This window comes from Balaenoptera ricei, chromosome 10, assembly GCF_028023285.1.
Source record: "Balaenoptera ricei isolate mBalRic1 chromosome 10, mBalRic1.hap2, whole genome shotgun sequence".
NCBI lineage: Eukaryota > Metazoa > Chordata > Mammalia > Artiodactyla > Balaenopteridae > Balaenoptera > Balaenoptera ricei.
The window spans coordinates 27,258,151-27,285,986 of NC_082648.1; the positions used below are offsets into that span (position 1 = coordinate 27,258,151).

Consider the following 27,836-nt stretch of genomic DNA (forward strand, 5'->3'; position numbering starts at 1 on the left):
GACTTCCCTTTAGGATATTAAAAAGAGGCTGTAACTGACCCATAGTTAATTTTAAAGAAGGTCGCAGCCAATTAATATCTCCTAATAACTTTTGAAAATCATTTAAAGTTTTAAGAACGTCAGTCCGTATCTCTATCTTCTGAGGTGTAATATTATAATTTGTGATATACTTACCAAGATATGAGAAAGGTGGGTTCATCTGTACTTTGTCAGCAGCAATGACTAGTCCTGATCGTGACAAATGACTTTGAAGGGAATTATAAGCCTTAAGTAAAATATGTTTATCAGAATAAGCAAGTAATAAGTCATCCATATAATGAATAAAATATATCTGAGGGAACTGTTTACGAACAGGGGCAATAACTTGAGTTACAAACTGTTGACATAAAGTAGGACTATTAGCCATACCCTGAGGCAGCATTTTCCATTGATAACGTTGCATAGGTTCTATAAAATTTAAAGAGGGTAAGCTAAAAGCAAATCGCAACTTATCAGCCGGAAATAGAGGAATAGTAAAAAAGCAATCCTTAAGATCAATAATAATAATCATATAATTTTTAGGTATGGCTGCAGGAGAAGGCAAACCTGGTTGCAGAGCTCCCATAATTACCATAGTTTGATTAACAGCACGTAAATCTTGCAATAAACGATATTTTCCCGATTTTTTCTTTATAACAAATATAGGAGTATTCCAAGGGCTATTAGACTTTTCTAGTCTGCCCAAAGCAAGCTGTTCATTAATTATATTATGAGCCGCCATTAATTTCTCCTTAGAAAGGGGCCATTGGTCCACCCAGACAGGATTATCAGAAATCCAAGTTATAGGGTCAGCATGTGGTGGAGGAGAATCCAAGGCCCCTAGAAAAAACCCAAGCCTGTTTTATCCCGTTTATTATCAGTCTGTAAGGGTAATTTATTTCCCTGTTGATTTTTTCCCAAACCATTCCTAGGATCATACCCTTGATTTAACAATATATTAGTTACAGTAGGGTTGGGACTAAGCAATAGGATTCCCATTTGTTGTAATATATCTCTTCCCCAAAGGTTAACTGGCAATCCGGTCAATACGTAGGGTTTGAATATTCCTTGATTACCTTCAGCATCCTGCCAATGTAGGTATTGCGAACTTTGTTGTGGAGAATTAGATTGGCCAATACCTTGCAACTGTGTAATGGTTTGGTGCACGGGCCAATTTTTTGGCCAATGTATAAACGAAATAACAGAAACATCAGCACCAGTATCTAATAACCCAGAAAAAGGCCTTCCATTTATTTTTAATACCAATTGTGGTCTTTCCCTACCAATTTGTTGAATCCAGTAAACTGCATCAGAGGAACCGAAAGCCCCAGTTCCTCTTTTGTTATGTTGTAAAATTTTTCCTTCTGGTATGTATGGAATTAATAGAAGCTGAGCTATTCGCATACCGGGTGTGATAAGAAAAGATCCTTTTGATGTTTGAACCATAACCTTTAATTCCCCTTCATAATCAGCATCAATCACCCCAGGAATAATAGTTAAGCCTTTCATAGACATACTACTTCTTCCAAGGATTATACCAACCGTTCCCTGGGGTAAAGGCCCAAAAGTTCCCGTAGGAAGGGCTTGGGGTCCCATATCCGAGGTTAATAAGAATTGGGTGGAGGCACAGAGGTCCAGTCCTGCACTATTTGGCGTGGCCCTTTGAAGGGAGGAGATTCCATTCCCTGAGGAACAAAGGTCTGAGCTGGAGACGGTGGAGCAGGTTGTGGGGGGATTATTGACATTGCTCCAATTGTTTGATGGGGCCGGAGCAGGCCCCTCCGGAAGTTTCCCAACAAGGGAGTTCCATCTTTACGAGTCACTGATCGACATTCTTTAGCCCAATGCCGTCCTCTTTGGCATCGGGGACAAATTGTGGGAGGAGGAGATTTACCTTGAGGCACAGAATTTACGATAGGCATATTAGGAGTATCAACAGTACAATTTTTTGCAAAATGACCTGGCTTCCCACATTTAAAACAGTTTTTACTTTTAGCATTTGGCCCAAATCCTGCCTTAGTTAGGGCTGCAGCTATAGTTGCTCCCTGTAAGTAAGATGATCCAATATCAGAACAAACTCGAATATAATCCTCTAAATTTCCTTTCTTTTTCCATGGACGTATAGCTGCTTGACAAATATTATTAGCATTTTCGAAAGCCAATTGTTTGACGATAATTGCTCCAGAAGGACCATCAGAAATAATTCTATTAACAGCCTGTAATAATCTATCCACAAAATCAGCATAAGGTTCATCTGCCCCTTGCCTTATTTTAGCAAGGTCTTCAGTCCTAGTGGAGGCAGGTAAATGTTTCCATGCAGGTAGAGCTATATGATTGATCTGAGCATAAGCCACAAAAGGGAAAGCTAATTGATCCTGTAATAACTGATGCTGTCCTTCCCCAATCAACATCTCATAATTTACTAGCACATTATGTGCAGTATTTCTTTCAGCTTGTTCAGCAGCCTTTTCATAATATTCTGATTTCCAAAGTAAATAGTCGCCACCAGTGAGACAAGCACGAGCAATAGATTTCCAGTTTGCTGGAGGCAATGCTTCTGTTGCAATAGTATCCAACATAGTAATAGTGAAAGGGGCTATAGGCCCATATTGTGCACAGGCTGCTTTTAAATCTTTCAAAACCTTAAAGGAGAGAGGCTGATATTCCCGATTATTTTGTTGTGGATTTTGAGGATTGGGTCGTTCCACCACCAGACAGCAGAATAAAGGATCCTCCCCTCTCTTAAGAGCTCCCCGTACTGCTTGTTGTAAAGGACTAAGCTTAGGAGGGATAGGGACAGAGACATGTAATTGCTGTAACCGCGGAAGAATATTTTCATCAGGATATTTTTCAGCCTCATATTTGGCCTCTTCACCCGCTAAATCAAAAGAAAAGTCATCATCATCAAGTGAATTAACACTCTTTATCCTCGGTGGCAACGGAGGAGCAGTAGCTACTGCAGCAACATGTTCTACAGATTTAGCTGTTAATTTTGGAACTGAATCATAAATTGGATTAAAACAATCTCTTATTAAATTCCACAAGCTAAAAATGGAAACTGAAACAGAAGATGGTCCATGAGCTTCATGATATTTAGATAATTCATCTCCTACACGAGTCCAAATTGCTAAGTCCATTGATCCTCCTTCAGGGAACCAAGGACAAGCATCATATACTAATTGCAAAAATTCCAGAAGTTGTAAGGTAGTTACCTTAGTTCCATGGGCTTTTAACATTGAAAGCAAAACCTGAGCAAATAAATCACGCTCCTTAGAGCCCTTTTGTCCCATATTATTTTACTTCTGACTCTTTCTCGAGTTACCGTCCTAAAAACGAAATTATTTCTTGTGGCCACACTATCTCACTCGAGAGTTCTACTTACCTGAAATCTTCTGAAATGCCTCACGCACTCAGGTCCCTGTTCGGGTGCCACTTGCCGCAGACCGGCTGCAGAAAGCTAGAAGTTCCTGGCGGTGAGGGGTAAGGAACTGAAAAGCACCAGTATGGGGTCAGAAGGGCCAAGACAACTGATGGTTGCAAGGCAAGTTTATTCAAAGAGCATGAATGTATATTTAGGTTCAGCACGGAACGAACACTAGGCAATAAATCAGTAAACCTTGTATTTCCACATAATTCTGTCGCCACTATCTATGCGCCACTATCTATGCGCCATTATCTATGCGCCACTATCTATGCATCACTATCTATGCGCCACTATCTATGCACCACTATCTATGCACCACTATCTATGCACCACTATCTATGCGTCAGCATGCCTTATGGGCCGCCACTATCTATGCACCACTATCTATGCACCACTATCTATGCACCACTATCTATGCGTCAGCATGCCTTATGGGCCGTTCTTTGGAGATACAGACTTCCCCCTCAGGGCAGCATGTCCTTCTTCTGGGGAACAACCAGGGGCTCTAAGATCCAGAGCAGGCACCTGGAACGAAACTGGCCACAAGCCATTTTCCTTTTTTACGCTCAATACCGCAGCGTCAGGAGTGCATACCAAGAAAGAGACAAGCAGTTCTCCGCAAAGCAGAAAGCTGAATAAGCTTACAGCTTGGGGGCCACCACAGGTTTATGCATGTTGTTGTAGGGAGAGGGTATGGGGATGGTGGGACACTAAGTAAAAGTCTCTCGGCCACTATGACACAAGCAGCATTGCTATAAAACCAAGTGGAAAAAGGTTATGCTAAAAGGAAGGAAAACAGTGTCTGCATGTTTTCATGGAGTTCAGTGAGGCTTTCCATTTTGAGGACCAGTGCCATTTTGATACAGAGAATTCCACCACCTCCATGGTGTTGGTCCCTGGAAGAGATTCAACCACCTAAGTAGTATCGGCGCCAGGTGTACCCAGCATAACCAGGCAGCAAGGCCTTGTGGGACATGGCGGGAAGGGGCTTATCAGGATCTTCCAAGGTAGTAGTAAGGCTCCTTCATCCCAGTTGGGAGGCAGCAGAAGCCTCACAGTGGACATTGCTGGATGGCGCCGGAGCAGGAGAAGAAGGAAATGGCTAACATGTTTCTGAGTCCAGGAGGACAGCAAAAAGAGACTCCCAGAAATAATTATGAGGATGAGGTGGGTTCATACTTAGAGATATTGCAGTAGTGGTAGACGCAAGAACCAGTAATATATCGATTGTTACTGTTAAATGTGACCCCAGGTTAAGTCGTGGGTTTATACAACAAGGTTATTTTTCCTTCTCTATGTGTGTGCTTTACCTAAAAAAGTCCTTTTATAGAAGCACGAATGCAGCTCATTACCAAAAATCCTTGAACACTGGCTCCAAACCTTCCCCGTTGCCTTAACTTTTTTTTTTGTCTTTCTCTTAATCTTGTCTCCTTTTCTGCCTACCCTGTTCTTGTTCTCTTGTGTCTATATCCGAGCCTGAGAAGAGGAGAGTCATGAAATCCTTGGCTGCTCTGTTGCCTGTGTCTTCTATTTCTATCTTTTTTCTACTCATCCTCCCATTTCCCTCTCCATCACCATCCCTTTTACTAGCAAGTCCCTCCCTGATGTCCTGGCCACCCACCCCCTTTAGCTTCCTACCACCCTTAGCAGTAGCAAAACAGCAAAAAATAAGAATAACTGAAGTGGGTATAGTTGACTGAATTATGGGCCCCCAAATATATGTCACATAGCTCAATACATGCTAACCTCTAGTAGCTCAGAATGACTTTATTTATAATAAGGGTCTTTGCAAATGCAATTAAAGATCATGAGATGAGATCATCCTGGATTAGAGTGGGCCCAAAATCCAATGACAAGTGTCTTATAAGAAACAGATAAGGAGAAGAAAGACAGAGACACAGGGAAGAAGGCCATGTGAAGACAGAGGCAGAAACTGAAGTTCTACTGACCCAAGACAAGTAATGCCAGGGGCCACCAGACACTGGAAAAGGCAAGGAAGGATTCTCCTGTAGTGCCTTCAGAAGGAGTGTGGCCCTGCCAACTCCTCAATTGCAGACTTCTGGCTCTAGAACTGTGAGAGAATAAATTCTGTTGTTTAAGCCAGTAAACTTATTGTAATTAGTTATGGCGACCTTAGGAAACTTAGACAGTGGGAGACCAAACAGCACCAAAGAGACATTTATTTCACAATTGGTGAATATTTTAAAATAAGAAAAATATTCTAGAAAGGAATACAAAAATATTTTCAATCATTAATAAATAAAAGAATGCTTGTTAAATAATTATTTGTAGCACATTTATAGAGCCAGTTCTTACCTGGCAATAAAGTGCTCCTAAAGTTAACACATAAACAAATTGTTTGAGACTCATAATACATTTTTTCCTACAGGAGTCATGTGATATGGATATTTTCAGATATTAATCTATAATAATTGTTTTAATTGTAATCATATGTAGACTATAAATTTCCTGAAGCTCGGGATTGTCCTGTACACATATAAATTTCACTACCTAGCAGACTGCTTTGCATATGGTAGGCCCCCCAATAAACACTCTTTGAATTTTTAAGCACCATGCAATAGTGTTTAATAGCAGCTGTTCTGGAGTCAGATTGCAAGCCTAAAAATCCTGGCTCTGCCACCTATGGAATGTAAGCAAATTATCTCTGTGCCTCAACTTATTTGTTTATAAAATTGGAACAATAATAATAATAATACCTACCTCATAATGTTGTGAGGAGTAAGTGAATTATTACATACGAAGTGCTTAGAATTAAGAACAGTACTTGCATACCAGGATTCAATAAACGTTAAATATTATTAGCTCTAAACATGTCTCCCAACTAAATTACAAACTCTTTGAGATAGAGAAAATGTCCTATGCTTTTTATAATCTCAGAACCTATACAATTTTTTGCATAGTGTATTCATTAAATGAGTATTTGTTGAACTAATAAAAGGAATGAATGAGTGAATGGTTACCTGTTTTTTTGGTTTTTTTAAAAATTTATTTATTTATTTATTTATTTATTTATTTATTTATTTATGGCTGCACTGGGTCTTCGTTGGTGTGCGCAGGCTTCCTCTAGTTGCAGCGAGGGGGGGCTACTCTTGGTTGCGGTGCGCGGGCTTCTCATTGTGGTAGCTTCTCGTTGCGGAGCACGGGCTCTAGGCCTGCGGGCTTCAGTAGTTGTGGCACATGGACTCAGTAGTTGTGGCTCCCAGGCTCGAGAGCACAGGCTCAGTAGTTGTGGCACACGGGCTTAGTTGTTCCGTGGCATGTGGAATCTTCCCAGACCAGGGCTCAAACCCACGTCCCCTGCATTGGCAGGCGGATTCTTAACCAGTGCGCCACCAGGGAAGTCCGGTTACCTGTTTATAATACCTTCTTGCCCAAAAATCAAATACATACAGAATCAGTAAAGTTCTAACATTTGTTTCAGTAAAAATGTATTCAGAAATTAAACAATTAAACATTTGTCAAAGAACTACAAATATAATTAAGAGAAGAAAAGAAAAGAAAATTACTACCAATTGTGAAATTTCTCACTGTATTTTAGCCTCTGGAAGGCAACGACCTTGCCCTATGTTTCTTTGTAATTCTAGAGTTGTGCATCATGTTTTGCTTCCTACCCAGGAAGAATACAAGGAAGCACTTATACAGATTTCTGGAGGTTTTTCTCTATGTAGATCACTCCTTTCCAGAATTCTACCCTGCAGCTTCCGTCCACCTCAGCTTCCTGACCTCTGAACTCTTCACCTCAGCGGGGCCTCTGGGTTCTCTGGGCTCCCCCTTCCTACACCTGCAGTCCAGGAATTGCCTCCAGGCAGAAAGTTGGGGTGTTCACAGTGCTCATCTCATCTGTTTCCCTTCTTCCAGAAATCAGTCTTACAGGCCTCTTAGTCAGTGTCTGAAAACAGCTGTTTCATATATTTTGTTCAGTTTTCAAATTGTTCACAATGAGAGGTTAAGTCTTTGTTGCTTTATCAGGGCTAAAAGTAGTTCTCAAGCAAGTGTCTTGGTTAAAAGAGAAAAAAAAAGGTAACTATAAACTAAGACATTTAAGTTCATTCCATTGGTTCTTTTGTTGATTAAGACTTACAGTGCCATTCCTCAGTTTTGAAGAGGTTCTGCTAGGCAAATTTTCAGTCTCGGTCAGCAGTTTGCTTCGGGGTAGACCCTTTCATCTTCACTTCTGGCTTAAATGAATTAGAGTGAAGAAGAGAATTCTAAAGTATAAAGAAGGTACACCGTTGCCTGCCCCAAAGCACATATCTGATAGCTTGTTTGGCAGGATGGTGAGTAAGAATGTCATCTCTCTCCATTTATTTGTGCGTCCATTCTTATACCCTTAGTCTATTAGAATCCTCTATTGCTTTTCACAAATTGGTTTAAACTTTTAACAATGGTATATACAGATTTCCTCATCTAACCACAGAGACCATTTCTATTTAGGTTATTTCTGTGCAATCAGTCATTTCCCCTCCAAGATCATAGCCCTATAGTTGTGTCATACATAAACAATCCATTTTAATAGAATGCCGTGGGGGATGGGGGGAGGGCAGATAAGAGTCATTTCATCACAGAAGTGCATCATATCTACTAGAGGTTTTTCTTGTCTGAGGAACACTCCTGGAATTATGTTTTTCAAAAATTTCAAATTTTACTAAAATTGTCAATTTTATAACATGATTTTCTTTTCAACATAATAATTATCTATTGTGATAGCAACTGGACCACATTCTGAAAATTCATTTCCTTGTTAATTTTGACCTGACTCTTAAAAGCTCCTTTATGTAGCTGCCAGGACAGCAGTTGAACCCCATCAATTAAAAAACATTTGGGGACCACCTATGGTCCAAAATCCAACATAATCACAGCTGGGATAGAAGAATGAACAAGAAGTTAATGAATAATACCTCAGTCACTTCAGGGGAATTAAGCCCTGCCCAGAGAACCCTGGCCCTGAGGCTTGAAATCTGTTATCTACTGACAGGACCTTCCAGTATCCCAGTACCTTCATGGTTCCATCGTGTCAGCACAAGAGTTGCTGGTGACAGAGACTGGCAGGTGTCAACTGTCTAAGGCATCCTGTCTGCTGGGTTGTTTAGTGTCTCTTCCAGGGTAGATGTTTTCCGATAAGTGTTAATATGCAGTACAAAGATCTCCATACTGTGTGACTACTACCGTAAATCCATCCACACGCCTCTTGTCCTGACCTCCCTGTCCCCAGTCTTCCAAACTTTCTTCTGGGCATATATATATACACACACACACATACATATACATATATATATATGCACATACATATACATATTCATATACATATATGTGTGTGTGTGTCTATTGTAAGCAAGGCATGTAAGTTCAAGAGAGCAGAGATAGTCTTAGTTTGTTGTTGTTGTTTACTATATCCCTAGCACTTATAATAGCGTCTGGCACATAATGGGCACTCCATGAGTAGTCGTTGAATGAATAAATACTAAACACAAGTCTTTGTCAATATGTGTGAGAAGTATATTCCTAGTTAGAGACTTGCCTTATCATTTACTTTATTGTAAGTGATACTTGGAAGAATAGAAGTATTAAATTTTAATGTAGTTAAATGTATCAGTCTTTTTCTCTACAAGTAAGCCGTCTTTGTTTCTTATTTGAGAAATTCTCTGCTGCAAGGTCATAAATATATTCTAAATTTTCTTCTAGCCCATCTTTCCCCTATGGATCTGCAGTGACATCTCTGTTGTTTATTAAGTTTCAATATAAATGTGAGTCTGTTTCTAGGCTCTTTATTTTATTCCATTGTTTGTTTGTCTGTCCTATTCATTTATTTGTAAGTGCTGGGCAGTTGATGTCATTGAGTAGGTAATAGACCAACCTGCTATGAGCATCTCTTTTCTGGATGGACTTTAGCTGTTGTAAATTGATTTTTTTAATCTGGACCAGTGGTTGTCAAACCTAGTGTGCATCACAATTGCTTGTTAAAACAGATCTCTGTGAGTTCCATGGTGGTCTAGTGGTTAGGATTCAGTGCTTTCACTGCCGTGGCTGGGTTCAATCCCTGGTTGGGGAACTAAGGTCCCACAAGCTGCATGGTATGGCCAAAAAAAAAAACCACCCAAAAAAACAGAAACAAAAAACCTAGATGGCTGGAGTTTCTGATTCAGTAGGCCTGTGGTGGAGCTTGAGAATTTGCATTTTTGACAAGTTCCCATGTGTTGTTGTTGCTGCTGGTTCTAGGACCACACTTTGAGAACCTCTGTTATAGATAATATGACTTCAAGGGAATTCCCTGACAGTCCAGTGGTTAGGACTCCACGCTTTCACTGCCAAGGGTGTGGGTTCAATCCCTAGTCGGGAAACTAAGATCCTGCAAGCTGTGCAGCCAAAAAAGAAAATAATAATATGACTTCAAGTGGTCATTATTTATTTCTTTTCCCCTAGAATTAATATGTCACTAGATTTAAATAGTAATGTATATTAATATCGAACATCATGTTAGAAAGGCAGATTTATTTAAAACATAATATTGGAAATAGACATGAATACATAATATTTTGGACTTAAAGTAAATGTTGCTGTGATTTTTTTTTTAAGAAGTGTAAATATGAGTGCTTTCCTCCCAGACTTTGATAGTAGGAGTTGTTGGGGTTTTTTTTTACTGTAAATTATCTTCTTAGACTGAAAACATAGAGCATATTCCTCTTCAGACCTAAGTACTATATAGGAACTATAAGTTGAGTAATTTAACAGGATATTCTCCATATGCAAAAAATGACTAGTGTCATTTTTACTAGTCTATACAGCTTTCTGATTTGATATTATCCAGAATGAAACAAATTATAGAGAAAACATATCAGCAAAGATAGGTAAATAATTAGTGCATCATTTTAGTATTTCTAACAGTTTTATAGATGAAATTTTAAATTCTCTGGATTTATAACACTTTAAACTTGCCTTCTGAATGTCACCATAAATCTGACGGCTGAGTCACTGGTCAGTAACTTATTAGGAACACATACTAAAATTATTTGCTTTGACTTTTTATAAATTTATTTATTTTATTTTTATTTATTTTTGGCTGCGTTGGGTCTTTGTTGCTGTGCGCAGGCTTTCTCTAGTTGCGGTGAGCGGGCGCTACTCTTCGTTGCGGTGCGCGGGCTTCTCATTGGGGTGGCTTCTCTTGTTGCGGAGCACGGGTTCTAGGCACACGGGCTTCAATAGTTGCAGCATGCAGGCTCAGTAGCTGTGGCACATAAGCTTAGTTGTTCTGTGGCATGTGGGATCTTCCTGGACCAGGGCTCGAACCCATGTCCCCTGCATTGGCAGGTGGATTCTTAACCACTGTGCCACCAGGGAAGCCCCTATTTGCTTTGATTTTTTAAAATGCTATTTAATTTTATGTTTGCTTAAAATTGACTTGTTTTAAGCCAGTCATATGGTGGGCCCCAGGCATATATTAAATTACAATTGTGATTGATCCAAAATATTATTTAGATTTATATCTTCAATTCACTAATGAAAGATATTAAAATAATGATGAATAAAATATATGGATAATTTAAAATAATACAATATATCTTCAAAATCTGAATATAAGTGATAACATATTCGTGTTATGGCTGATTCTTTACAAAAAGCAGTTCTGGTTTACTGAAAAATTCTTATTTTAAAAGTCTGTCAGTCTGATTATTTCTGGAGAATGTGAGCTTTACTGAAAGTGTAAACTTTAATAGGAGTGGAATTAAATAACTAAGGTACCACCAAAGAATCAAAGATATCTCACACATACTTTGATTAAACAAATGGTGAGTGGGAACATATTTTATCTCCCTATGTAACTCAGTGAAATGTTAAATAGGTAAAGCAAAGAAGGTAATTATCAGGAGTTTTTAGGTAAGATTAAAAATATATGAAACTCCAACAGAATACTCTTATGAAATATTCCCCCCACATACACACTGAGTTCATTTGGCTAATAGTGATTCTTAATATATATTTTATAATATTTCTTTGGCCTGGGCCCACAGACTAAATGCAGACATTTCTCAGTTAGTCATTTTCAGGTTTGTTGCCTAAGATGCTAATTGAAATTCAGGGCAGCGAAAAATACATCACTGGCTTTTGTGTATCTATGAAAGGTCTTCTTATTAGACTTTGTTCCATATAAAAGCTTCTCTTCTCTGCAAACTGAGAAGGACCCTGTGTGTGAAGTGTGTCCAGTCGTGTCTTCAAGAACAGTGTAGACACCAGTCGCTCACCAGCCGGAAGCCCTCATGCGCTCTCCTCAGCAGTGACCCCTGACCATCGGGTGCCAAAAGAAGATGCTCACTCATCTTCCAAAATTCTTTCCCAGGGCGGGGGGAAACCATCCTTTGAGCTCCTCTATGGGACTCTGAGTTTCATCCCCCAAACACGATTTCCTCCCTGAATTAGTGTCCTTTGAAACTTTGAGCCAAATAAGATAGTACTCAGAGCTTGAGGCTACGGCCCCTTAGTTCTCTGTTTCACAGTGCTCCCAGCCTCTTCCCGAGTTTGGAGGCCCAGAAAATGAGGGATTCATTTTGATTTGGAGAGAACTCTTCGTTTCCCCCTTGCACATTTTACTCTTTTTGTTTCAGTCTGTTTTCTTTGGCTTTCTGCCAGAAGCCAGGAGACAAAGCCAAGGTGTCTTAATGAAAAGAGCTCAGAATTAGGATCTGGGGTACCTGGGTCAAAGCCTAGAGCTATCATTTCCTACTTCTGTGACCTACCCCAATTTCCTTTATCTCTTTGGGCCTCAGTTTACTCATTATTATAGTAAAATATACACCACAAGTTCTTTTTATTTAACTATTTGTACCGTATTTAATTACCAACAATTAATATTATATATTAGTTATATATAGTTGAATCATAGCATACTTTTGCTGTCTTTTTTTATGCCCGAGAAATTTCTTTCCTATTTCTGATAAGTAATATGTAAGCGGCTAAAACAACTTTTATTAAAACATTAAATAATCAAGATTTCCCACTTCAATAGTACTATAATTGATTGAAAAATTCACTTTGAGTGATTGTAAAATAAGTAATGACAATAAAGCAGTAGTTATTTTCATGTAAGAGAGAAAAACCACAAGACTTAGAATCTACTTACCTTCACCTGCCAAGAAGGAAAAATGTTATTGAATATATTTATTCAATGTATGTATATCTTTCAGATATTTCAAATATAAACTGAATTTCTGCCAAGAGAGTAGTATTCAAATATTCCTTTTGTTTATCTTGCCTTATAGTATTTTATTTGGTTTTAGAAGTCTATCTGCAAAGATGCAGCTTGTAGAAAAATATTCTATTCCAAATGTTTCTTACTGCTACAGAGTGTGTGAAGAAAATGCCTCAGAATATTCTCCTAGGAAGGCAAAAAAATTCTGATGCAGCTTGTAGCCTTGACACCTCTGTTTCCTTTCAGGACTGACTAGTATGATCTGCCTTCTGGTGACTGAGCAGCTCACTCTCATCTGAGTGTGCGGGGTGTGAGCAAGGGGGGCTGCACCTTGTCTTCTGTGTAGTGTCTTCCTGGATGGTTACTGGAATTTATGATTATTGCACTCCACTCTCCTAGCCTCAATTTCTGTTTTTGTTTGCTCTTACTGAAGTTGGAGCAGTTACACAGGGTCAGATAATTGAAAGGACTCACAAGATTCCAAAGGGTATACTGTTATAAGACTTTGTAGGGGCAGAAAACTTTTTCCTTCTCCCTTTCTAGCTTCTTTGGCAGGTCTCATAATTAAATTGACATAAGACAGATTCACAGGGGAAAAATATAAGGGGACCCCATAAAATATGAGACTTCCCAGCGGCCAGGTAATCGAGACTTATGTACAATCCTGAGCTAAGAAGGAGGAAGTAGGGGGTCTGGAACTTCAAAGGAGAGGAAGACAATTCACAGAAGCTGAGAAGAGCAAATGTTTGGTAAACAAATGTTTGCCATGCCACGCAGACAAGTCTTTCTGATATAAAAAGTTATATCTGGTAATAGCTCTCTTCCTGGTACAGGACTCGGATCTAAATTCTTTTAGACAATTAAGAGGGAGGTAAAAAGCTCCTCCTAAGTATGCTGGACCCCAATGTCTTCAGCTCAGAATAATCCACATGCCAAAATGGCATATGCTGGGGTGGCTTATTCTGCTGTCCCTCCAGCAGGAAGAGGAAACAAGCAGACAGAGGTCTGACACTTCGAGACACAGCTCCAAGGCCCTTTCTTTTTTTTTTTCTTTTAATTTATTTTTTTTTTAATTTTTAATTTTTTATTTTTTATTTTTAAATTTATTTATTTATGGCTGTGTTGGATCTTCATTTCTGTGCGAGGGCTTTCTCTAGTTGTGGCAAGTGGGAGCCACTCTTCATCGCGGTGCGCAGGCCTCTCACTGTCGCGGCCTCTCTTGTTGCGGAGCACAGGCTCCAGACGCGCAGGCTCAGTAGTTGTGGCTCACGGGCCCAGTTGCTCCACGGTATGTGGGATCTTCCCAGACCAGGGCTCGAACCCGTGTCTCCTGCATTAGCAGGCAGATTCTCAACCACTGCGCCACCAGGGAAGCCCCAAGGCCCTTTCTTAATACCACCTGATGTGTCTTGTGTTCATGTTGTGAACAACTAAGATACACGCAAGATACCTGTTTTCAGGGAAGTTTACAGAAGAGTCTTTTATACCTGGCTGCTCTTATAGCTAAAATTAGACAATATAAACTATGGAGCCAAGTACCAATCATCAACCTTTAGATTTTCTATAAATAATGTAGACAAACTAATAGAGTGTCAAGGGAGTTTCAGATTTAAGCAGCACATTGTAAGTCACTAGTTACTCCATTTCATCCTATCAGGGTCCAGGGTCAGTCACAGATGTCTGTGATCCCTGGAGATGAGCTAAGAATGACCTTTAACTACAGATTAACCCCAACCTTACACAATAGTCCATTTTCTTTGCTAGTATTGCTTCCCTCTCACCTGGACCTTATCACTTTTAAATTTCACTACCTAGGTTTTCACCTATCTCTCAAATTATCACTCCTGCCATGCCAAAATTCCTTTCTCTAGGTTATTCTAAAGTTCAGTTTGCACTTATTTCAAAACAAGGGGGAAAGCCAATACCAGGAAGATGTTGGTAAGGAGAGTTCTTTTTGAAACTTTAATGTAGATTGTAAAGGTAGAAAATTGATCACCTTTAATAATTACCTAAAAGATACATCTTGGAATTTCTTAGACTTTTAATATAATTGTTGAAATCAGAATGCCAGTCAACTTAAGATAGATCAATACTTCAGGGTTTGGAACTTACATTTTAATAAGCACATATACAACTGGATTCCTGTAGCATTAGTTAGCCTGTAGTACTCACAGATCCAGAATATCAAAAGCCTTCATAGGGGAAAGATTCTGGAAACAGCGTAATAGTCAGAGTAAAAGCTACCGCTTTGCCTTTGCAATGAGAGCTTTTACCTATGAAACTTAATAGGCAATGAGTGTTCAAAATGTGGGCACCTCTTGCTAATATTACATCATTATCTCCAGAATCAGTTCTGAGGAAATTTTGCAAGAAGTTATGTATTGAAAACAATAAAATAATTTATTTTTCAGAAATAGCACCCACTAACTTATTATACACTGGGGCAAATTTACTAAAGCATTTGTATTTCTATTCATTCCTTATTTCATAAAGAGAAGGAAACTATAATGTAAAGAGAGAATTTACAATAATCTTCAATGGATGGATGGCTACATCCATTCAAGCAATAATTCACTTTAATAAGCCATTTTTAAGGAAGCAGGGCTTAGTGGTTAAGAACATGTGTTCTAGATTGGACTCCTGACTCTGCGCTTATTCTTTTTTTTTTTTTTTTTCTGTGCTTATTCTTGAACTTTGGGGAAATCATTATATAACCTACCCATGCCTCAGTTAGCCTAGCTGTAAAATGGGATTTTACAGCTCATAGAATTGTCATGTGGGTTAAAAGGTTAAAAGAGTTTTATATTTCTAAAATGCTTAGAATGGTCTTGGTGCATTGTAAACATTATTTAAGTGCTTATTAAATAAATAAATTCTGGCTTGTAACTGAAGAATGCTATATGAGATACAGATTCTAGTGATATGTATGTGTATCACTAGACGTGGTGTATGTGATATATATGTATATATATATACCACATATACATCCACATATATAAATAAAATAATTTTGTTATGATTAGTCCATTATATAATTGTGTTAACCATGTTCATTTTCATGTGGGAATAAGTTGGCTCTATAGATAAAGTTTGAAAATAAGCAACATGTAAAGGAACTCTGAAAGTATACATAAGCTACTAAGAACAGTGGGTTGGGGGTTGAGGGGTGGGACAAGTTGGGAGTGAGATTTTTTACTCACTGCATATATTTTTATAATATCTGGCTCTGAAATCAGTATCTCCTCATCTTTTTTTTTTTTAATTTTTATTTATTTATTTTTGGCTGCACTGAGTCTTCATAGCTGCGTGGTCTTTCTCTAGCTGTGGCGAGTGGGGGCTACTCTTCACTGCAGTATGCGGTCTTCTCATTGCGTTGGCTTCTCTTGTTGCAGAGCATGTGCTCTAGGAACGCAGGCTTTGGTAGTTGTAGCACGTGGGCTCAGTAGTTGTGGCACACGGGCTCTAGAGCGCAGGCTCAGTAGTTGTGGTGCATGGGCTTAGTTGCTCCGCGGCATGTGGGATCTTCCCAGACCAGGGTTTGAACCCGTGTCCCCTGCATTGGCAGGCGGATTCTTAACCACTGCACCACCAGGGAAGCCCTCCTCATCTTAAATTATTCATATGATGAGCTAGAAGCATGTCTACGTGTTGACTGTTTTTTCAAAGAATCTTCAAATGGTTAATGATAAAGAACATTCTGAAGGATCTCCAACACTGTCCTACAAAAGCTTTTTTTGTTTGTTTTGTTTTTCTTGTTGTTTTGTTTTTGTTTTTGTTTTTTGGCCACACCATGCGGCATGCGGGATCTTAGTCCCCTGCAGTGGAAGCGCGGAGTCTTAACCACTGGACTGCGAGGGAAGTCCCACAAAAGCTTTTAACTGACTTTTTAAAAACTACCTCTTAATGAGGATGTAGGAGGGCTCATTACAATTTACAAAGTGCTTTTAGAAATGTTTTCTCATTTATTTCTGACGACTCTGGAGTTGAGTAGAAAGCTATATTTCTGTTTTATTTTTAATTTTTATTTATTTATTTATTTTTTGGCCACGCCATGCGGCTTGCGCAATCTTAGTTCCCTGACCAGAGGTTGAACCCGTACCCACTGCAGCGGAGTCCTAACCACTGGACTGCCAGGGAACTCCCTATTTTTCTGTTTTCAGAGGTGAGAAAACTGAAAGTCCTGGAAATTTTTTGGTGTAAGACAGCATTCAAATCCAGGTCCATGTCCAGAACTATTTTTACTCTAACACCCACCTCTTTGTAAAATAGCTGCTTCTCTGAAGCTGTTATTTTTTATACTATTCCATATATTGAAGAGTTAATTTGAGTAACTATATTCACTGTTAGTTTAAGCTTTCTTTATTACCAATGTTTGGGCTAAACTTTGCTTCCTGGATAATAAAGGTGTTTTGTAGTAATAAAAATAAACAACCAAGTCAGACCAGCCAGATATCCTGTAAAAGTTTCAGAAACTATCTGGATGAATAACCAGTCAGTCAGCCTCTACTATATGCACATACCTAAGGAATAAACAAAAATAGTGTCTCTAATGACCTTTAGTCCCTTAAGGGGTTAACTTGTATCTTCCAATCAAGTTATAAATTATATCAATACTCCCACTTTCTGTTCAGCCTTTTTTCCTCATGATACTTATCTCGCATTTTGTCATTTTCAATCCCTTCTCCTTTCTCATCCCTCTAAATTTTTCTTTATTTCAATGTTCACTTCCACTTTTAAAAAAATCACTTTAAGTGCATACCATTACTTCCATTTTTGATCACTTCTTTCCCTTTCATGGTATTTCTTCTCATTAAACATCTTTATGTAGTGTGTTCCCATGGTGATAGGCAGTAAAGTTAATTATTATAATGAATGATTTTGAGACTGTTGATGCTGTTTATCTGTTGGGTTAGGTCGTTCTTTATAGCAAGGTCACAATAAAGTCTGTGAAGCTGCGGTGAAAGGATATTTGCTAGAGATCGAACTATTTCTGGAATATTTGTCAACTCAGATGTTTACTGCATAATCTAGATTTCAAATCTATTTAATGTATTATCTAAATTTCCCTTTTCCCTTTTCCATTTCATAAATTATTATAGTAATTTTGTAATCAGGGCAGCATGGATATTCATAATTATAAGGAGATACTATCAGAAAAGAAAAATTGTCCTACCATCTTTAAATTTAAGAAAGAGAAATTTTAAAAAGAAAAATCAAGCAAGTAAGCAAGGGGTAACTAGACTATTTTGGGAAATGGTCATGGTTTCCTGACTTCAAGTTTGATTATGGAAAGAAGAAAAGATTCCAGTATTTTATATCTGCAAAAGCTCATTCCAGAACAAATCAGTGTATTCAGGTTACAATACCCAGGTCACAAAGCCACACTTTCACTGATTAAAAAATAACTTCCAGTCCATTGAGTGAACTTTAAACGATCATACTACTTTGTGAAACATAATAACTCAATTACTGGATCTGATATATGCTAGATACTGCCAGCACAATTTGCTTATTATCATGTGAAGTACATTCATGCTGCAGCAAAACTGTCTATAGACTTTGCAAAACAAAGATATTTTATCAGCAATAACCAAACTACTAAAAATCTTACACATAGTCTCAAAAGACCACATACATGATTCCATTTATACGAAATGGACATGGATTTTTTTTTTTTTTTTTCTGTGTCGAGCAGCTTGTGGGATTTGAGTTCCCTGACCAGAGATCGAACCTGTGCCCTGGGCAGTGAAAGCGCAGAGTCCTAACCACTGGGCCACTAGGGAATTCCCTGTAATTTATTTTTGAGGTGATGAAAATGTTCTAAAATTGATTGTGATGATGGTCACAACTCTGTGACTACATTAAAAACTATTGAATTGTATGCTCTAAATGAGTGAATTTTAGGTACATGAATTATATCATAATAAAGTTGATACCAAAAAAAATTTTTACACAAAAAGTTTTCTGTAAAACACATGTTCTACCCAACTAAGATGCAACGTAAATGTTTATTAAGCTATTTTTTTACTTAGAATAAATCTTTATTATTTTAATGTCCTTTTTATACAAGTAAGAGAAGGAAAAAATGATAAATCAGGGTATAAGAAAATCAGTCATATGTTATTTATTTTGTGCCATTTGTTTCAAATGTTTACAATACAAGGGCGGATTTTATGTTGCTGTCAAGATTTTGCTTATGAGAAATGTTTGAAATGAGGCATTGAAATGTGAACTGCTTGTGAAATGTCTGGTCCTTGATTTCTAATGGAGGCTGATATCCCATGGGAAAGGTGCTGATATTGCTTCAAATTCAGTCAAGGATAGTTAACCCTTCATGGTGCCGCTTTCTTCAGAACAAGATTTGCAGATACCTTCAAAGTGAGAATTACGGAGTCTTGCTTTCGTTATGGCTTTATTACTCTTGTATAGTCATTGCCAGTCAGGACCTGATCATCTTGTTTCACCCATTTTTATATCTATTCACTTCTTTGCTTTTAATTTTATGCCATTATTTAAATCTGATGATCCATTCAGCCCTCAGCAGTTGGAAGGGATCTGGAGTTGTGCTATAAAGAGCTTGGTGGTTTACCCCAGTCAGCTGTACATATACTATCATTTTCTACTGTCTCAGAGTAACATTTTCCAATGACTTGGTCTGTGGATTGATCAAAATGCTCCTTTTAAAAGGCAGAGATCTTGTAGTCAAAAAAATTTAGCAAATGCTGCATACCACGTCTTACTCTTACAAAGTCTCAATACACGCTAGCATATTAAGGACTCTGAGAAGTCCAGCAGAAAAAAATACATGTGTAACTTTAACTTATATTTCCTAAACTTATGTTTGAGCAACTCCTAGTAACCCTGCACAGAACTAGCCTAATGCAGAGCTCACTATGGGCAATGCTGTCCTGAAGTGGTAATCCTCTCCTCCTTTATTACTCTTTCCCAGCCATGGCAAATCTCTTTTTATCCTTTTTCTCACTGAGCATGTTTGTTTTAAGCCACATTTCAAACTCACCTTGTTTGTTTGTCCTAGCTATTTCCCAGTTATTAAGTCTGGATTGCACTTGGAGATGCTGCCTGTATGGTGCTCTGGATACCTCATTTTCTGCATCGATAGCTCTCCTGAAGACTGCAAAACCCACAGACTGCCTGATAGAGCAATCGGTCTTCCCTTATCATGATTTCGGAAGAAGATCCCAGTGTCCATCAGCTTATTATTGGCTGATAGCATGGAGACGTCACAGTGTTGATGTCCCTCATTAATTGTACCCATTCTTAAGAGAGAGAATATAACAAGTCGTGTCAGTCCTATAGTATATATCTATGTCTGTAGGAGATGTTTATCGAACCCTCTTCTTGGTACAAATTTCTACAGAGATGGGATAAACTATAAATATGCATAGAATGTGTGTCACCAAAAGGGTTTTTAAATAGTGGAGAATTTTACCTGGGGCCTGCTTTGCAGGTGTGCTTTTTTTTTTTTTCCCCAGTCTATGAACATATATGAAATGTACCAATACACCTGTACTTCTTTGGCTATACCCAGCTAAGCTCATCCTTCAGAGACTTCCCAGCTTTCCTCACATTACCACCAGTCCAACTCATGCTGGAAGTGATGAGTCTTAGCTGTGGGATACAACTACCGTGAGTGACGGGCTCCCCTGGATTCTGGGGTACTGTGGGGATGAATTCCTGACAACTAGTGAAGGACATCTGTTCCTTCTGACATCTAGTGAAGGAAAAATAGCCAGTATCCAGCAAACAAATAAATCAAATAGTGATAAACACTTTTCAGACCATTAAAACAGGGTTATGTGAGTGTGACTGGGCAGCTACTTTAGACTGAGTGGTCAGGGAAAGCTTCTTGTGGAGATGACACTTAAGTTGAGATCCTAATGAAGAGACAGACAATGTGAACAAGGAGAAGGAAATCCAAGCAGAAGAGACAGGCTGGTGCAAGAACTCTAAAGCAGGACCCAGCTTGAGATGGTTAAAGAACCAGAAGTTCGGGGATCGGGGGCATGATGTGTCCTTGGGAGAAAGATGCAGGATGAGCACTTTATGTGAGGCAAGAGTCAGGTCCCATAGGGTTCTGTTAGCGCTGGTGGGGATTCGAGAGTCATCAGCATATCGGTGGTATATTTAAAGCTAGAGGCTTGGATGAGGTTGCCTTTGGAGAGTAGCCAGAAAAGGGAGGGGCTTAGTATAGATTTGGAACACTTGACAGTAGAGGTTGAGCTGAGAAGGAGGGGAACAAGTCAGAAGGGACTGCAAAGAAGTAGCCAGTGAGGTTAGAGTTTAGATGTCTGGAAAGCCAATAGGAGAAAAAGAGTTTCAAAAAGGAGGGAGTGGTAAACGCCGTTGAAGAAGTGGGGTAAGAGGATGGGACTTCCCTGGTGGTCCAGTGGCTGAGACTCCGAGCTCTCAATGCAGGGGGCCCCGGTTCAATCCCTGGTCAGGGAACCAGATCACACATGCCGCAACTGAAAGATCCTGCATGCTGCAATGAAGATCCCGCGTGCCGCAACTAAGACCTGGCAAGGCCAAATATATAAATAAATATTAAAAAAAAAAAAAAAGAAGTGGAGTAAGAGGAAAACACAGGTGTGGCCACCAAATCCAGTGGCAACAATGCAAGTCATTGATGACTTTGACAAGGGCAGGTTCAGTGTTTATTGGAATGGATTGAGAAAGGGCGATCATAACTGTAGAAACAAATATGGATGTAAAGGTCAAGTTTTGTTTTAAGACTGGATTTACTATCTTTAAACTGTATAAAGAGGCTTCCCTGGTGGCGCAGTGGTTGAGAGTCTGCCTGCCAATGCAGGGGACGCGGGTTCGAGCCCTGGTCTGGAAGATCCCACATGCCGCGGAGCAACTGGGCCCATGAGCCACAATTACTGAGCCTGCGCGTCTGGAGCCTGTGCTCCGCAACAGGAGAGGCCGCGATAGTGAGAGGCCCGCGCACCGCGATGAAGAGTGGCCCCCGCTTGCCACAACTAGAGAAAGCCCTCGCACAGAAACGAAGATCCAACACAGCCATAAATAAATAAATAAATAAATTAATTAAATTAAAAAAAACTGTATAAAGTATTGATTGATTGATTAGAAGAAAGTAACGGGAATGGGAATAGGAGCCATACCTCCTTCTGCTCCACCCCCACCCCAAGTAAATATGAGACAAGATTCTCAGGGAGAGAAGAGACTGATAGTATGAAGAAAGAAGTAGGAAACTTAACTACACTGTGGATATACGGTATGATCACTAGACAGTGCCAAAGGCCTGTTGGAGATTCAGGACTTCACCACTCCTATTAGGCACCATTCTGATCCACATAACAACACCTGGAGATTATTCCCGACAGGAAAAGAAACAGGCATGGAGAATTAGTAACTTTGGCCAGAGTTACTAAGTGTTGGAGTAGGGGTTTGAGTCCAGGGAAGTTTGGTTCCGAGTCTGGACTCTTCACCACTACATTCCACTACCTCTTTGTGAGTTGTAATTGAAACCATGTGGCATGGATTTGTATTTTCTCCAGTTCTGTTTAGCTTTGGGCATAACAAGGCAGAAAGTTAGGCTCTATGATGTGTTTGCAAGACAGTAAGTATGTGATGATAGTATTGGGTTGGCCGAAAAGTTCGTTTGGGTTCTCCATAAGATTTTACAGAAAACCTGAACACACTTTTTGGCCAACCCAGTAGAATCAAACCTGGGTAAGGAGGGAAGTGAAAACCCAGGGTTGCAGATAATGAGCAAGTTGGAGATTGAAGGATAGCAAACCTTGATGAGGTGGAAGAATGGCTGGGTTGGGAGAACTGGAGATGATTTGGAAGAATAGGAGGTAAGTTATTGGTAATGTGGGTTAGAGAGTAGATCACCTGAGTTGAGGACGCTGAGGACCTGAGAGGTCAGGCAAGAACTATGGTCCACTCCTCTCACCAGCAAGAGAAGAGTTGATCTTTGGCCAAAAGAAGGAAAATAAATACTATGGTCTTAAAGTGCCAGAACTGGCCAGCAGTGGCAACTCTCTAGGAGAGAAGTGAGAAAGTCAGTACTGCATACCCCATCCTTTCCCTTCTCCATCTGTCTTCCTTCACTCCATTCACAGATCCAGAAATTCCTGGTTTGACTATCCAAATTAACACTACCTGTAATTATTAATAAGACACATCTTTAACTCTCACATTAACTTTATTGTAAAATTTCTTCCTTTCTTACAACTCCATTTTGATACTTTTATCCTTATTAGGCCATTGTTTTTTGCTCTTCATCTTCTTTTTTTTTTTTTTTCATTTATTATTACATCAATCAGTGACTAAGTCCTGTTCATCCTGAGATGTCCCTCAAAATTCCTCATCCTTTTCCTCAAGTTAGGGGGCTGCTTAGCTTGTTCTCTGTCCACCCTCCCAACTCTCAGAGTGACTTTTCAAAACATAGGTCTGATTACATGGCTACTTTGTTTAAAAGACTTTGATGGTTCCCAAATTCCTTTTTTAATGTAGAATTTCCTGCAAATCTATCTCAAGTTACTTTGCTCCAGCCACACCCAACTGCACTGTTTCCTAAATCACAGACTGGTTAAGAACTTGAAAGCTTCCAAACACTGTAAATATTTTGGTTCCTCCTACTACCTCATAGGTTAACCACACTAGACTGTAATTTAACATTTTATTTTATGAAATAACACCAAATGTAGACATAAGCTGAAAATAATTGGCTATTTTCTAGATTTTTCTGAATTTCTCTCTTCTCTTTCTCTCTCTCTCAGTGCTCCAGCTTCACTGGTGCCCTAAGGAAATGCTCAGTCTGGCTATTGGCTATTTTAGCATTGCCCTCAAACAAATAGAACTCTCCTTTTGTTCAAAAGTTTAACCTCTGGCTGGAAAGTCCATCCACCTCTTTACCCATTTAGTCAACTCTACCTGTCCTTCAAGGTTCTACTCAAATGTTACTTACTTTATAAAGCTTTTCCTGACTCACCCAGGAGTAATTAGCAATAGTAATAATTACTCAGCCTTTAGGTGTGAACCTCTCTCTGTAAGAGCATGTGTTCCACTGTGTTACAGAAATTATCTGTGTGTCTGGCATCTCTGCTCATTTCCTCATGTTATATCATTAAATTCTCACAATTACCATATAATGTTAAGTATTAGGATCCCCATTTTACAGATTAGTAAGCTGTGGGCAGGGACCTGTCATCCAGCTCACACAAGTTATTAGTAAGATCTAATATGACAATGAATATAATTAAGTTATAAAAGGCTAAGAGCTGTATAACTGGAAGGCACTATATTATTTTTTATACTTTAGTCTTTGTGTGGTAATAAGTGCTTATATTTTCTTACTTCTGGCCAATAGTAGAGGGAATTTATTATTCCCACATAAAGAAATCCTCTTAGGACTTCCCTGGTGGCACAGTGGTTAAGAATCCGCCTGCCAATGCAGGGAACACGGGTTCAAGCCCTGGTCCAGGAAGATCCCACATGCCGCGAAGCAACTAAGCCCGTGCGCCACAATTACTGAGCCTGCGCTCTAGAGCCCGCGAGCCACAACTACTGAAGCCCGCGGCGCCTGGAGCCCGTGCTCTGCAACAAGAGAAGCCACCGCAATGTGAAGCCCACACATTGCAACGAAGAGTAGACCCCGCTCGCCGCAGCTAGAGAAAGCCCGTGTGCAGCAACAAAGACCCAACACAGCAATAATAAAATATAAAATGAATAAATAAATCTTTAAAAATAAAAAAAGAAATCCTCTTAATGTTTTTTTAAAATATTTATTTATTTATTTATTTATTTCGCTGTGCCGGGTCTTAGTTGCAGCAAGTGGGATCTTCGTTGCGGCATGCAGGATCTAGTTCCCTGGTCAAGGGGTCAAACCCAGGACCCCTGAATTGGGAGTGTGCAGTCTTAACCACTGGACCACCAGAGAAGTTGCCTCTTAATGTTAATTAAAATAAAACTCTCAGAATGCTGCTATACTCAAGTGCAATGCAAACTGTGAGGATAGTCTACCCCAAACATTTCAGGGAATCCTCTGTCCTCTGAGGAGAAGCTGGGGCTCAGGTCTCTGGAGGCGAAAGGCTAGAGTATCTCCTGGTTGTGCCATTTTCTCCCCTTTCTCTCATGCTTTATTTTTCTCACTCTCATTATTCTTGGTGGGGGTTTTTAATAGAGCTCAGCGCCATCTTATCCCAGAAAGAAAAAAATTGTCAGAGATAAATGTATGATGAGTATGCAAAAAACAAAAATAGAAATTTAAAAAATTTATTATGGAAGCAAAGAACACTGCCCATAAAATTTAATCTTTGGCAGTTCAAAAATAAACATGGGTTTCGGACTTCCTTGGTTGCGCAGTGGTTAAGAATCCACCTGCCAATGCAGGGGACATGGGTTCGAGTTCTGGTCTGGGAAGATCCCACATGCCGCGGAGCAACTAAGCCCGTGCGCCACAACTACTGAGCCTGCGCTCTAGAGCCCGCGAGCCACAGCTACTGAGCCCACGTGCCACAACTACTGAAGCCCGCATGCCTAGAGCCCGTGCTCCGCAACAAGAGAAGCCACCGCAATGAGAAGCCTGCGCAGCGCAAGGAAGAGTAGACCCCACTCGCCGCAACTGGAGAAAGCCAGCGCGCAGCAACAAAGACCCAATGCAGCCAAAAATATAAATAAATAAATAAATAAAAATTTAAAAAATGCTTTAAAAAAAAGGGGGTTTCTAACAAAATAAATGAGACCAGTTTTCTTCCCCTGGGTCTTATGTCTGTTTTATTGCTAGAGAGTCTTTCAACTTAACCTGTCTCCACACCAATCTCTTCCTTTTCCTTAATTAACGTCAGAAGTTTTCATTAGCTATTTTATGATTTATTTGCTGGTGATCCTCATTAGCTCTGCCATGGTCTTAAATTTGTCCTGACATTTACTATCTTACTATATAAGGTTTTATGATTAATTCTGAGTGTATACGAACAAGGTTTGTAGTCATTAACATTTTTTACATTGTATATATTCACATTTTATAGAATCTCTTATATCTTAACGTTTTTGTTTATAATTTTACATAAATGACTGGCATCCAATTTATTAGCTTCCTCATATGTTCATGCATATAAACAAGGAAAACTAAATAACTATACATCACCCATTCAGTTAATGGTAGACCTTTAAGAAACAGAAAAATATTATACTCTACTATTTTTCATTGTACACTTACTGAACACATATGCAAAGTATTGTCCAAGGAGCAGGGAATAAAGTAATGTTTCTGCCTCTAAATAGCTTGACAGTATATTGAAGAACTGTAATAAGTCCAGTCATTTCACAGATTTAGGTATGTTTATTTCAAACTGTGTTGTTCTCCCTTTGTTCCTCACTCTAACAACACAGACAAAAAGCCATAATCCCTACAATAAATTTTTACGATGATTTTTTTTAGATTTTGTGTTTAGCCATTTGTATACCTGTTTTGTTATTCATTCCATGGTTATGAGGGCCTAAAATATGACAGGTATTAGGGACCCATAGGCAAACACTACAGTAAAGGTTCATTATATTCAGATGGAAAAGGAAATTTAATACATGTAAAAAGTGTAAAAGGTAAATAAATTACTAATTTCAAGTAATGTTTAGTGCTATTTTTCAACAGTTGTTTTCTGAGTATCTACTCTATGCTAAAATTCTGATCTATGAAGGAAATCATATAGGATGATGGGAGACTGAAGGGCAGGGGTTGGGGAGCTGTCTTATATTAGCTGTTCAGAGAAGGCCTCTCTGAGGAGATGACATTTGAACTGAGACCTAAATGACAAATAGAAGCAGAAGAGTTTCCTAACTTGGGTCCTGGGAGTCTGTGGATAGAATTCAGGAAGCCTGTAACCTTGGAGGGAAAAATAATTACATCTCCATTTTCTCTAAACTCAGACTAAAAATTTAGCATTTTCTTCCATTTGAATGTAGGCCACAAACTTCAGTAGCATTAGCAGCACCTGTTACTTTGTGATCAGTATTTTCATATCACATCGAAGTTCTTGCAGGATCTTGAAATATCATCATTTCTTTGAAATTATGGTATTTCTTAGATCTGCCACTAGATCTGAGTATACATTCTGCTAATAAAGAAGCACATGTATTACTGTATCAGTTACATGTTACTGTGTAGCAAATCACCCCAAATTTAAGGGCTTAAAATAATACCCCATGATTCTGTGAGTCAGCTATTTGAGCTCCACTCAGCTGGGCAGTTCTTACAAACTAACATGGGGTCACTCATGTGGCAGCCATCATCTGGCAGCTCAACTGAGCCAAAGAGTTCAAGATGTTTTACTCCCCTGCCTGGCAGCTTGTGCTGACTATGGGCTGGGCCACGTGCTCCAGCAGGCTAGCCTGGGCTTCTTCACATGGTGGCAGTGTTCCAAGAGAGAAAGAACAAGAGCTACAAGGCCTCTTATTTACTTATTTATTTAGCTGTGCCATGTCTTAGTTGTGGCATGTGGGATCTTTTAGTTGCGGCATGCGGGATCTAGTTCCCTGACCAGGGATCAAACCCAGGCCCTCTGCATTGGGAGTGCGGAGTCTTAACCACTGGACCACCAGGGAAGTCCCTACAAGACCTTCCTAAAGGAAGGCCTTTAGCCTTCCAAGCTAAAGCTTCCACTGCATTTTGTGGGTCAAAGCAAGTCAGAGAGGCCAGTTCAGGGTTGACTTCAGACTCCACCACGTGTGGCCACAGGGAAATGTGATTAATTGGGGGCCACTACCATAATAATCTACCTGATTACCATATCATAATTTTGTAAAATATTATATTAACTTAATTTGAACATAATCAGTGTCCTTTGTAATCTTCTCTTTTACACTGTAAGGGAGGAAAATTTCCTTCTACCCTCTTGGGTTCTGTGACTGGGATGAAGAATTAAACTGACATTAAACAGATTAATAAGAAAAAAAGCATACAAATTTATTTAATTTTTTTACAAGTACATGGGAGTCTTCAAAAGGAAAATGAAGACCAGAAGTCATTAGGCCCAAAAGCTTGTATACCTTTTTACACAAAGAAGGATAAATTGTGGGGATGTGACAGGACAAAGGAGCTTGGTCTAGGGGCCGTATATTGTGGAACAGTGACTAGGAACTAAATGGGGGAAACTAATGGAAGATCATTTTAGGAGGTGTGTTTGTACAGGTCCATTTCAG

At 39.2% G+C, this 27,836-nt stretch overlaps 1 protein-coding gene across 5 annotated transcripts in view; it reads left to right on the forward strand.

The window, feature by feature from the left end:
* BICD1 (BICD cargo adaptor 1) overlaps positions 1-27,836 on the forward strand; it is a 209,781-nt gene that overhangs the window by 114,347 nt on the left and 67,598 nt on the right. The window lies entirely within an intron of this gene.